The sequence below is a fragment of the Lactuca virosa genome, chromosome 4 (genome assembly GCF_052849685.1).
Source record: "Lactuca virosa cultivar CGN04683 chromosome 4, Lactuca_virosa_CGN04683_v6, whole genome shotgun sequence".
In the NCBI taxonomy this organism is placed as follows: Eukaryota; Viridiplantae; Streptophyta; class Magnoliopsida; order Asterales; family Asteraceae; genus Lactuca; species Lactuca virosa.
The window spans coordinates 60,451,288-60,462,344 of record NC_136429.1 but is presented as its reverse complement, the minus strand read 5'-3'; the positions used below and the strand labels follow the sequence as shown (position 1 = coordinate 60,462,344).

Here is an 11,057-nt window from a genome sequence, read left to right as displayed (position 1 = left end):
GATTATATTTTCGGTATTTGTTCATTTATAGCATTTTGAGAACGGAATGCTGATTTTATGGGATTATATCATGATTTCTTGAGCCACATTATTGTTGATTTATTGAGGGCAAATTTAAAATTGAGAAACAATAAAAGGACAGATGACATAATATTAATTAGAATATGTACTAGAGTGACACATATCAAAATGAGAGTAAAACTATTCTTTTATTAGAGTAGAGAAGATATACATTGCTTTTCACTGCCACCTTTACATGCAAGTTTATTGCAAGTTTATTGCATCTATCTTTTTTTCCTTCGTCCACATACAACTACTTAGTTATCTACTTTAGACAAAATTGCAAAAATAGTCCATGTGGTATGCATTTATTCTGAGGTTTAGTCCAAACCACGACTTTTTTTGGTTTCATGGTCGTTTTGAGCTAGTTTCGTTGCGTTTTTGATCCCTCCAAATAGTGAAATGATAGTAATACCCTTGGGGTATTTATTTTCCATTTTTCTTTCATTTCTTTTTAAATATAATACTAATTTATTTATTTTAAAATTAAAAAAAATTAGGAAAGGACCCACCTTCTCTCTCTTTCTCTCTTTTCTCTCTCTCTCTCTCTCTCTCTCTCTCTCTCTCTCTATATATATATATATATATATATATATATATATATATATATATATATATATATATATATATATATATATATCTTCTTATTTCCTTCCCGTTTTTCTTCACCACCAGCCAAGGAAGAGGCTGATGGCCAGCTGCCTTTTCCTTCCTCCTCCTGTCGAGCAACGCCACCCAAGCACCCCTAAAGATCGTCGTTCCCTCCTGACCCCTTGTCCGTCGCGTTTTATGTCGGATCAGGAAAAACAACGAGGAGCTGCCAAAGCAGCCCCTCTCGCCACCACTGTCGGCGACGACAACCACCAACAGTTGCCTCTCTTTCTTCTTCGCTCCTTTCCGCCATCCATAACATATCCAAAAACACCCCCTTGATCGGTGACTGCTTTGCTCCTCCTCCCATTCGTATGTTTCTACCGGCGATGAAGCAAATGAACCAAGGAGAGGTCGCAGAAGATCGGCTGTCCTTCCTTTCCTCGCGATTTCTCATCCACCACTAGAGCTTCCTATTGGCTGCCTTTGTTCTTTTCTTCCCGATCAATTGAAAGAAAATATGATGCATATCAAAGAAAGACGACAAAGCAAGCTTCGTTACTGCCGTCGTTCCTTTCTTCATCCCTTCCATTTACCTAGATCCCAAAACAAGCTTTGTTCCTTTCTTTCTCCAGTGTTTTCAGCTTACTGTTCGAATTCGAACACACACATCATTTATGGGTTTTGTTTAACATAATTTCTAGGTTTATGAAACGACTTCTGAGTTTCTAATCCTTGTTCAAGAAACAAGAAGGACTTTGCTATAGATTCAAACTCATCGCTGACTTCTCCACCGCTGGTATCGTATTAGTTGAATCCACATTGATCTTGAACAAATGTTGGAAGTTTATGATCAATTTAATGGTGGTAGTGGTAGGAAATCAAATATGTCAACTCTAATTTAGGGGCCTTCTTTTTTTCGAGAGCCCTACACCACCTCCTTGTTGTTGAAATCAAAATTAAAATTAGACTGGCTGTAATATGGGGAGGTTAAAATAGGGACTAAAATCTAGAGATGGTGAATATGAAAAACTGGAACGTCACAAGTCACCACCATCACCATCGATCTGGGTTTGATTTCTACAGGTATATGCATGTGTGTGTTGAATTTGAACAAGAAGATAGTTTCTAGGTTTTGTTAGGGCTAGAAAATCTATTTATGGGTTATGATAAGGATGTCATTAGGTGTTGTTCAAAACGTTCAAGTAGAATAAGAACTTGGAGCTTGGGAGTAGTCCTCGTGGAGATAGCTTCGTACACACACACACACACATATATATATATATATATATATATATATATATATATATATATATATATATATATATATATAGAGAGAGAGAGAGAAAGAGAGCCTCTTTATTTGTTTTTACTTTTAAAAATAAATAAAAGGGAAATAATATTTAAGAAAATAGAAAAACAAATTAAAAGGATAGATTAGTCTTTTCAAGTTTAACATGGACTAATTTCACAAACAAACTACCTCAAAAGGACCATGAAACCAAAAAAGTCGAGGTTTTGACTAAACCTCAGAAAAAATACATACCACAGAGACCATTTTTGCAGTTTTGTCTCTACTTTATTCTCTATCGTGAGCTAAAGTTTCATATAGTAGGATTTATTGCATCTATCTTTTATTTTTCTTAGTAGTTTTATGTCGGATGTCATCGCCAAAAGCAATCTCTCCATCGTCGATAAGGGATGCCTATTTTTACCTCTCTCTTACCTTATTTTTATAGGATTGGGGCAGTGTTAGCGTTAGACGAGAAAATGAAATCTTCAGAAATAATTCTTTATCATAAGCTCATTATAGATAAAGTTATAACTTTAAATTTATGAACAGTAAAGAATTCCTTCAAGACTTCTATCATTTTTCTCTTTCTTTCTTATCAAATTCCTCTGTCTCATATATTCAATTAAAAGACTAGAAAACCTCTCTTATGCGTCTGCGTACCCGTCTTACCAATATCCGAAGCGGTGGCTGCTACAAGAATGAAATATTCCATAGCATTCGCTTCTGAAAGAATTTGAACTAATTGTACCATAGTTTAGCGTGGAAAAAGACAACAAAAAAGACGATAATATATACATTTGAGGTTTAGAATGTAATGTTCATAAAAATCCTTATATTCGATGTTTATTAAAGATAAAGTTGTGATTTTTTAATAGAAAAAGTTTGATGATATAATTGCACTACGATCTTATTATATTCTCGATATCAAACACAAGGGCGAATCTACCTTTATATAAAGGGTGTCCATGGACACCCCTAAATTTGAAATTTTATTTAGAAGATATATCATAAATTTTTATGGGACACCCTGTTAGCAAAAAAAACTGGACACCCTTTGAATTTTGAACGAGAAACACAAAAGAAAGAACAATAAAAAAAATTGATCTTTCATAGTTGTCAATCATAAATTCTGTAATTTATTCTTAATCTTTACAACTTATAAAAAAAGTAAAGAGCATCAATTTAGGAGTTAAATATACAAAATATTTTCAAAAATATAATAACAAATAATATTTGAAACTCATACTAATCCGTTTGGTAGAACAGAAAAACTAAAACCCTAAAAACCTAAAAAACATTCGATTTTTGTGGACCGGCTGCCAAACCTTTCGTCTTCTCAACTACGAATTGCTGCCGACCACCGACGATTCTCTATTGTCGCCGAAGATCAAGTTCTGTCCGTCTCAGATCTCCGGTGATCGCAATCTGTCTTGACTGTTCTTGGTGTAAAAAATATGGACGTCTGGTTCTTGTCGTCTCCTAACTCCTGCATTCGATTTACTATTTTTCAGGTAAAGCTCTTTTTTCTCTTTTTAGGATTTGTTAAATTTCTCTTGATGTTGTGATATAGAAGCAATTTATCGGTACTATGGTATTCAAAGTCAAAGTCTAGCTATAAAATAATTGCCTATATCTTGAAACTAAAACACACGTGTCTGTACACTTACTTTTGTGATGTATGTCAGACATATATTGTCTATTGAATTTGGTATAATACATAGTTAGAACTACCATTTTCCTAGTTTCATTTTGTTTATATAATCCGTTTATGTATTCATATTATAGTGATATGGTATTAGCAATGATGTATTTATAGATTTTTTTAGGAATAGGACAATTTGTATGAACAATTATGAGACATTTATAAGTGTTTTTTTAAATTAAATTGATATTTGAATCTATTTCTAACCTAACATCTAAATTCACCTAAAAATTAATAAATAATTGGCTACAATGATGTTATTAATAAACCGACCCGATAACCAAATTTTTTGACTAATTTATTTTTATCATTTCATTCAAATGGGACACACGTGAATTTGAATGCTAGATTCGCCACTGATCAAACATATGATAGTATCTTATTGTTATGTTATCGTAATTTTTTTTCATACATAATGCCTTGATATTATAGCAAAGACAATACTCTTTATCAATTTATATATATAGATAAAAAGAGTATTCCCTTAGAAACTGTTCTCTGTTTCTATTGGACCACTTCTATTTTATAGCAAGACAATACTCTCTATCAATTTATACAAACCCTTCAAATCCGGTATGAGAAGTAATTTGATGGTTTGTTCATCCATCTCTCAGTTCCACTGCCTCTCCTTCCATTCTCCTTTGCTCCACATGCAGCCTTTGTTCTACCGCTATGAGCTCCAATCACAAAATACAGGTTTTGTCGTTACCTACTCTAATCGATTGGGGGTTTATTCCTTTCAGTTGAATTTATTTCATTTATCCTCACATCCGATCAGAAGTCGCCGCCTTCTGCTTTTCACCTATATCCCTTATCTTTTCATTTTTATTTTTAGACAAAACTGTAAAATTGGTCCCTGTGGTTCAATAAAAACTTTGGATAGGGTCCAAAAAGTTTTCAACTTTTATGGAATGTCCAAAATAAGGAATTTTCTTTGATTTTGGTCCAAAAAAACTTAAACAGATTTTTTTGCCCTTTTAATTCCTTTTTTGTATTTTTTTTATATTTATTTTAGTATTTTATTAATTAAAAATTAAAAACAAAAAAATTGGGCCCACCAACCAACCCCTACCGTACCTTCCGTTCTCTATCGTTTCCCTCTATATCTCTATTTCTCTCCGACCTAACCCATCAGGTGCCTCTTCAGTCTTCATCTTCAAAAATCTCTCCGACAAGACCATCTTTCGCCTTTGTCCAAGCCTCCACCGGCGACAGCAACTCAATATCCGATTCCTCAACCATCCATTTGCTTCCAATAAATCTCTTATCGACAATTTCTCCGATCGAAAACAACTTAATATTCGATTTCTCTGATTGTTGCCATGATTACTGGAAGCTTTGTGATGAACGATGATTTCTTGTGCTCCATTGGGTACGAACGCTTCAGATATGTTCGTCACTGGAACGGAGGTGGTGGAAGGAGAACTTCATCAGTGAAGACGGGTCCAGCGAAGGTATATAAACACATATATGTGATATTCCCCACTACCACCTGTGATCTTCTTCCCTTTACCAGATGAACAAAAAACCCCATCAAACTCCCTCTCAACCTCACTCAGTCATAGGCAAGAAAAAAGCAAGCCAAAAACAATGAACTTTATCAAGAAGACACATCACCAGAGAGGTTAGATTGATTAGAAATTGGTGTATTCTTAGGTATCGGTGTATCTGTAATGTGGTTTTGTGATTAAATTTTGTTAGGCTATATAATGTTAATCTATAGATTCAGGTACATATGATTCTGTGAAAAGGGTTTGGACGAATATGTAGTTGGTGACATTATGTTTAAACTGGTGATTTTGATAAGGTTTGATAGGAATTTGGTGTAAATTTCCAGATACGGGTTTATTGTTTCAGTAAGATGAAAGGTTGTGGTAATGGTTCTGAGTATAGTTATGTTGCTAGAAACTTTGAGTTGTCTACATGCAAGTGGTGGAGGTGTGTTTCAAATTTAAGTGTGTTTATGTATGTATAGTTTCAGTTGCAGGTCCAATGAGGAAAAAGAAGATGAGGGTTAGATTACTTTTCCTTGTCTGATGCATTTAAGAGAGAGAGAGAGAGAGAGAGAGACGTGCTTTTTTACTGGTGGGGTAGGGTGTAATGGGGTAAGGTTGAGTTGATTATTCTTTTTGAATTATTTAAATACTTAAAAAAATATAAAATTAATATAAAAAGAGATTAAAAGGGTAAAATGGTCTTTTCAAGTCTTTCAAGGACTAAAATCACAGGAATTATCTGATTTTGGACTTTGTATGCAAGTCGGAAAATTTTTTTGGACCCCATCCAAAGTTTTTTGGATACCACAGGGACCAATCTTACAGTTTTTTAGCAAATGATTTGAATGTATTTGTGTCATATATATTTATGTATCTTTGTGTATTTGTGTGCATAGTTGTATGTAGAAGTGTGTCTATGTGTCTGTATCAATTTTATGAAATTGATTTCAAATTCATGTTCTTCGCATCATGTGAATATGATAACCATGAAAGGAGCAAGATTGTTATTAAGTTGACTAAGAAGTACAAATTTAGCCGTTGTTGAATGGTCATTGGCACTGTGTGTACTGAATGAGAGCTCTAGCTTTGAAAGAAAGTATATTGATTGATTTCTTTTATTTTTAGTTGTTTTTTTGGATTTTATAACCTTAGATTTGATGATTTATTTCCAGATTAATAAAAAAGTGGGGTTACTGTTTTCTTTACAGGTTTACAAAACATGCACCACAAATGTTTGATGATATGCCTCAAAGAAAGTATGAACCAAGTTTACTACACTTATTTCTCAATCTGGTATCAGTTTGGCTTTCCAGACTTTTTTTGGTTGTTTTTTTGTTATTTTGAATTTATTTTAGTAGTTATTAGATTATACCCTGTGGCTATTGTCTTGGGAACTAAAACTCATTTCAACAGAGCTAGAAACAAGATCTACAAAAAACTAACTTTTATTTTTATTTCATCAGACTTGGAATCAAAGATCTTTTTTTCACCTAAGGTTTGGTTTGGAAGATTTGTTATACAATTTTCTAAACTCATCATTTTTCAAACTATCATTTAACCTAAACTATTAGTTTTTCCTTTATTTATCAGCATCTAAAGGTTGTTATGGATTATATGATGAGGTTTTTCCAGCACAATGAGAGAAACGTAGGTATAACCATGCTTAGTATTATGTTATAGCTGCTCATGAACTTTCATGTTGATTGTTAAAACTGGCTTTTGGATCTTGTACATGCTTTGTTTGAGCATATTCTAGGGTGCTCATTTTTTGATTTGGCAGGTTTTCCTTTTTTTTTAAATGGCGCAAGGGGAGCAATATGAAACTCATATGCTTGACATTTAAGAATCTTTACTGATGTGGTAAATGTGGATTTATAGGGTGCATTAGTAGATATCTAAGAAGGACATCTACAAGCTCCACATGTTGATGCAAAAGAAAGAAGAAAATGTATTCTGATTATCCACTTTCACTTTCAGTATCTATCCCTACCTTTTGAATATCAATTAAGCTTCTTTCACTTTTAAATTGAAATAATCGTTTTTATTAATAAAACTTTAGAATCGGATCAGAAAGTAGAATACGTATTAGGAAAGAGCTTGATTTTAGAATACTAAAAAGAGTAATTGTTAATTATAATTCTGATAGCTGCAACTTTGACTTTAAAATTCGATGAATAATCAACTAATAGATGACTAAAGGAGTGATAAAATTTAGGGGTATAACTGTTTCTGTGGATATATTGACATCATGGTGGATAACAAGGCACAAGTGGCGATGAGTGGTGTCCATTTTATAATCAGGGAACAACAATAGAGAAGGGTATGGAATGTCCAACTAAAATTGGGAATCACAGTTTCAAGGATCTCATCATCTCTTTGCTGCACCATCATCAGGATTCGGTAATTCAACAAACAATGCTTCATTATCATATATAAAAACACAGTTACTCATTGCAACACCTCTTTGAAAAATAGTTGCAAATCTTCTCACATACAATATTGTTACATTAATGAGTTGTTGATATTACTTGGTTGAACAATTTTTAAACGTAAAACAAAAAGTAAATGTTGTAATTTTGAGAGAAAAAGAGAGATAATCGGTCTTTACTTTGTGTCTTTTTTTTTAAAAAATAATTTATTTATTACTTTTTAACTGTATTGCATCGTAAAATCAAATTGCAACTCTTTTAGATTAAATCTTGACCTCATTTTGTATTTTTTTTATTATTAAATTTTAAAAGATGTGTCATGAAAGACTTTTCAACAATTCTCGAGAAGCAGGTGAAATTTATGTGTTTTACATTAAAAACAGAAATAAATTCGACCTATATGTGCTATTTTCGAAATGTAGTTTTATTATTTTTTTTTTTTTGGAAAAAATCATATCGATTCTTGAGATTAAAATTGAATTTATTAATTTTCTGTAGCTTTGGACCAAAAATTTTGTACGGACCATTGGGAACCTGCTTAGCCACAGTCCACAGGCAGGGTGCTGCTATGTGGGGTGGTGCCACCATATTCAACCGCCTAATACCCTATGCTCATCCACATGTTGGTTATGGTTTCATTTTTCTCTAGAGTTAAATGAAAGAAATAGCAATGTACTTACCTATATTTCTTTATAATAGAATCTTACTTTCATTTAATCTATTTTAACGTTATACTTTCAGAGGATGTTTGGGATTTCATTCTCCTTTTGTCTTTTTTCTGCGAATTGATAGTGATGTTTGTGACAAGAGTTCTGTGTTTTACCTTTGTTTGTTGACTAAATTAGATTTTGGGTTTGTATTGCAGTTGTTTCTGGAATTTAGACATAGGCCTGAATGAATTGTGGAGATTTGCTCTTGCTGAAATTGTTGGTGTTTTTTTATAATCCTCCAGGTATTAAGGTTGGAACTCATTTTTTTTGTCATCACTTATGAAAAACTACATCAACTACTACATATGAAAGAAAAAACAACAAACAGCCTTGCATGCCAACTCCCTCCCGTTTACATATCGAAGTGTTGACCTCGGCGTCTCTAGTAGAGGTGGCAATCGTGTCGTGTCATGTCGGGTTCATGTCATGTCGAAACACTAAACGGATTGAAAGTGCTTGACCCTAACCCAACCCGTTTAATTAACGTGTCGTGTCGTGTCAACCCGTTTATTTTCGTGTCAAGTTCGTGTCGGGTTTCGTGTTAGAGGTATACCTTGAAATATGTCGTGTCATGTGAGGTTTAAAGATTGAGCATTTTGAAAAAGTAGGAGTTGGGTAGGCGGAAAGGAAAAACTAATAGTTTGGAGGCGGCATAGATGAGGTCATAGCAAGTTCAAACGACAAAATTAAAAGAGTATGAGTTGGGGAGGTGGAGGACAAGATCATGAGGATGAGAGAGTGATTAAAGAGACTATATAGTTTGAGAGAGAATGGAAAAACTGACAATGAAGTATTGATCTAGATGACTAAGTCATTTCAACATTACAAAATAACTCAATCCAAAAGTTTTCTTTTACTAATTGTTTTGATTTTGTATCTTTCTAGTTTATTTAAAGAATTCAAAAAAAAAACTTACATATAAATAAACGGATCATTCTCGAGTTGAAATTATTAACCCTAATTTTATCCGTTTAGTTTTCCTGTCTTGTCGTGTCAACCCGTTTAATTAAACGAGTTGAAATATCTTACCAATACCAAAACCCGCTTTTTTCGTGTCGGGTTTCGTGTCGTGTCGTGTCAATTTTTGCCACCTCTACTCTCTAGAGATGTACCAAATTATTCAGGACAACATATAAGGAGATAAACATAGTTCCGACTTTATTTTTGAATGTCTTCCATGTATTTCACATCTTTTAAATACGTAAGAGCCTTATGAATGTTTACTATCGAATGCAATCCATGTTCCCATATAACGACACGTTGATGTTACAATTCAATAAAAAAAAACCCTACCGACCCATGCGAAGCATGTGTCACATCACTAGTTTGTAGTTAAAAAAAATACTATGATTCTATCTGTTATAACCTGGAATATTGAGAATTGTGTAAAGATTAATGACTAAAATCATACATTACTGGCTATGTCGGTTGTTTGTCATTTTCTATAAACAAATTATTGTTTTTTTTTTTCATTTTTTGTTAAAAAAAATAAAGTCATGACTTTATTAATCTCATAATATAAAAGTTTTCTGAAAATTTATTTATAAGAAAAAAAAAATCTTCATTCAGTCACAATTTATACTATAAGTTGTGCTCGAAAAGCTGGTCTCATAATCGATGCTTGTGACTTGTGTACGAAATGGTATATGCTATATTAGTATGTGTATGTTTGGTGAAACATCATATTTGATTATTTTCTTTGATCTGAATAGAGTATAAACTTTATCAAATAAAACTCATGAAACTTCAAAAACATTGGGCTTTCAACAGTCGAGTATGATTGGGCCAATTATGATGGCTGTAGTGACAGGCCTCAGCCGAAAACTATGGGAAATAAAAACATAAAGTATAGCTGGGTGATGTTAATAATCTATCTAGCAATAAAAGAGTCAACGTTATTCTGTTTAAAAAATTATTTATTTATATTTTTATAGTCTAACGAAGGGGTGAGAAGTATTTGGTTTGAAATTGAAAAAACCGAAAATCAAACAAAATCAAAACTGATTTCAAACAAAATCTATTTTAATTTGGTTTTTGGTTTGGTTTCAGTCTTTCAGATCAAACCGAATTATGAATTTGATTTATGGTTTGAGTTGTGGTCCTGTGATATTTATACCGAACCAAGCCAAATCACCAAATTTAGTTTATTTTTTTATTAAATAAACTATAGGCGTGTTTGACATAGAGCGTTTGGAATTTCTAGCTTCTTATGTTTGATAAAACGCACTGTTTTGAACAAAAAGTCTCGTTTGACACAACAACTTTAGCATTTAGTTTACACAAAACGTTTCAAATCTAAAAGCGATCTCATACAACATTTAACAAAACGTTACCCGCTACTGACTATTAGCTACCCACTAGTTTTTGCCAAACACGCTTTATATATAAATGTTTTAATAATAAATTTGAACTAACGCATACACATTACATTATAATTAGTTGAAATATCAAATTTGATCACTTTTTCTCTTACACTGTAGTCTGTATTTTGATTTTATATACTTCATTCTTCATGGATTATGTATTCTGATTTTTCATACTTCGTTACTATGGAAAATTGAAACGTAAATTTTATATTTAAAATATTGGAACTTAAAGATTTTACTTTTAATCTTAAAATTTGGTTTCTTTTTATTTTTGCACACCTTTTTTATATGGGTCAGTTTGAATTTTATCTAGGTTTGATTTGAAAAGGTGAGGTTCGATCAAGGTTTGATTTCATCTTGGGCTACCTTCATCGTCGTCTTCATATCTAGGATTAACATATTTGAACTC

The 11,057-nt window shown here is 32.6% G+C and overlaps 1 long non-coding RNA gene across 3 annotated transcripts; it reads left to right on the top strand.

Annotated features, from left to right (window-relative positions):
* The first annotated feature begins 4,769 nt into the window (after positions 1-4,769).
* Positions 4,770-9,704, top strand: LOC145104708 (uncharacterized). Of its 3 annotated transcripts, XR_013707149.1 has the most exons (4): positions 4,770-5,271; positions 6,352-7,091; positions 7,359-7,543; positions 8,071-8,331. It is a non-coding gene; the product is annotated as an uncharacterized LOC145104708 (long non-coding RNA). The 3 variants fall into 3 exon arrangements; XR_013707148.1 differs by lacking the exon at positions 8,071-8,331 and adding an exon at positions 8,438-9,704 and having other exon boundaries at positions 6,352-7,543; XR_013707147.1 differs by having other exon boundaries at positions 6,352-7,543.
* Positions 9,705-11,057: the final 1,353 nt, after the last annotated feature.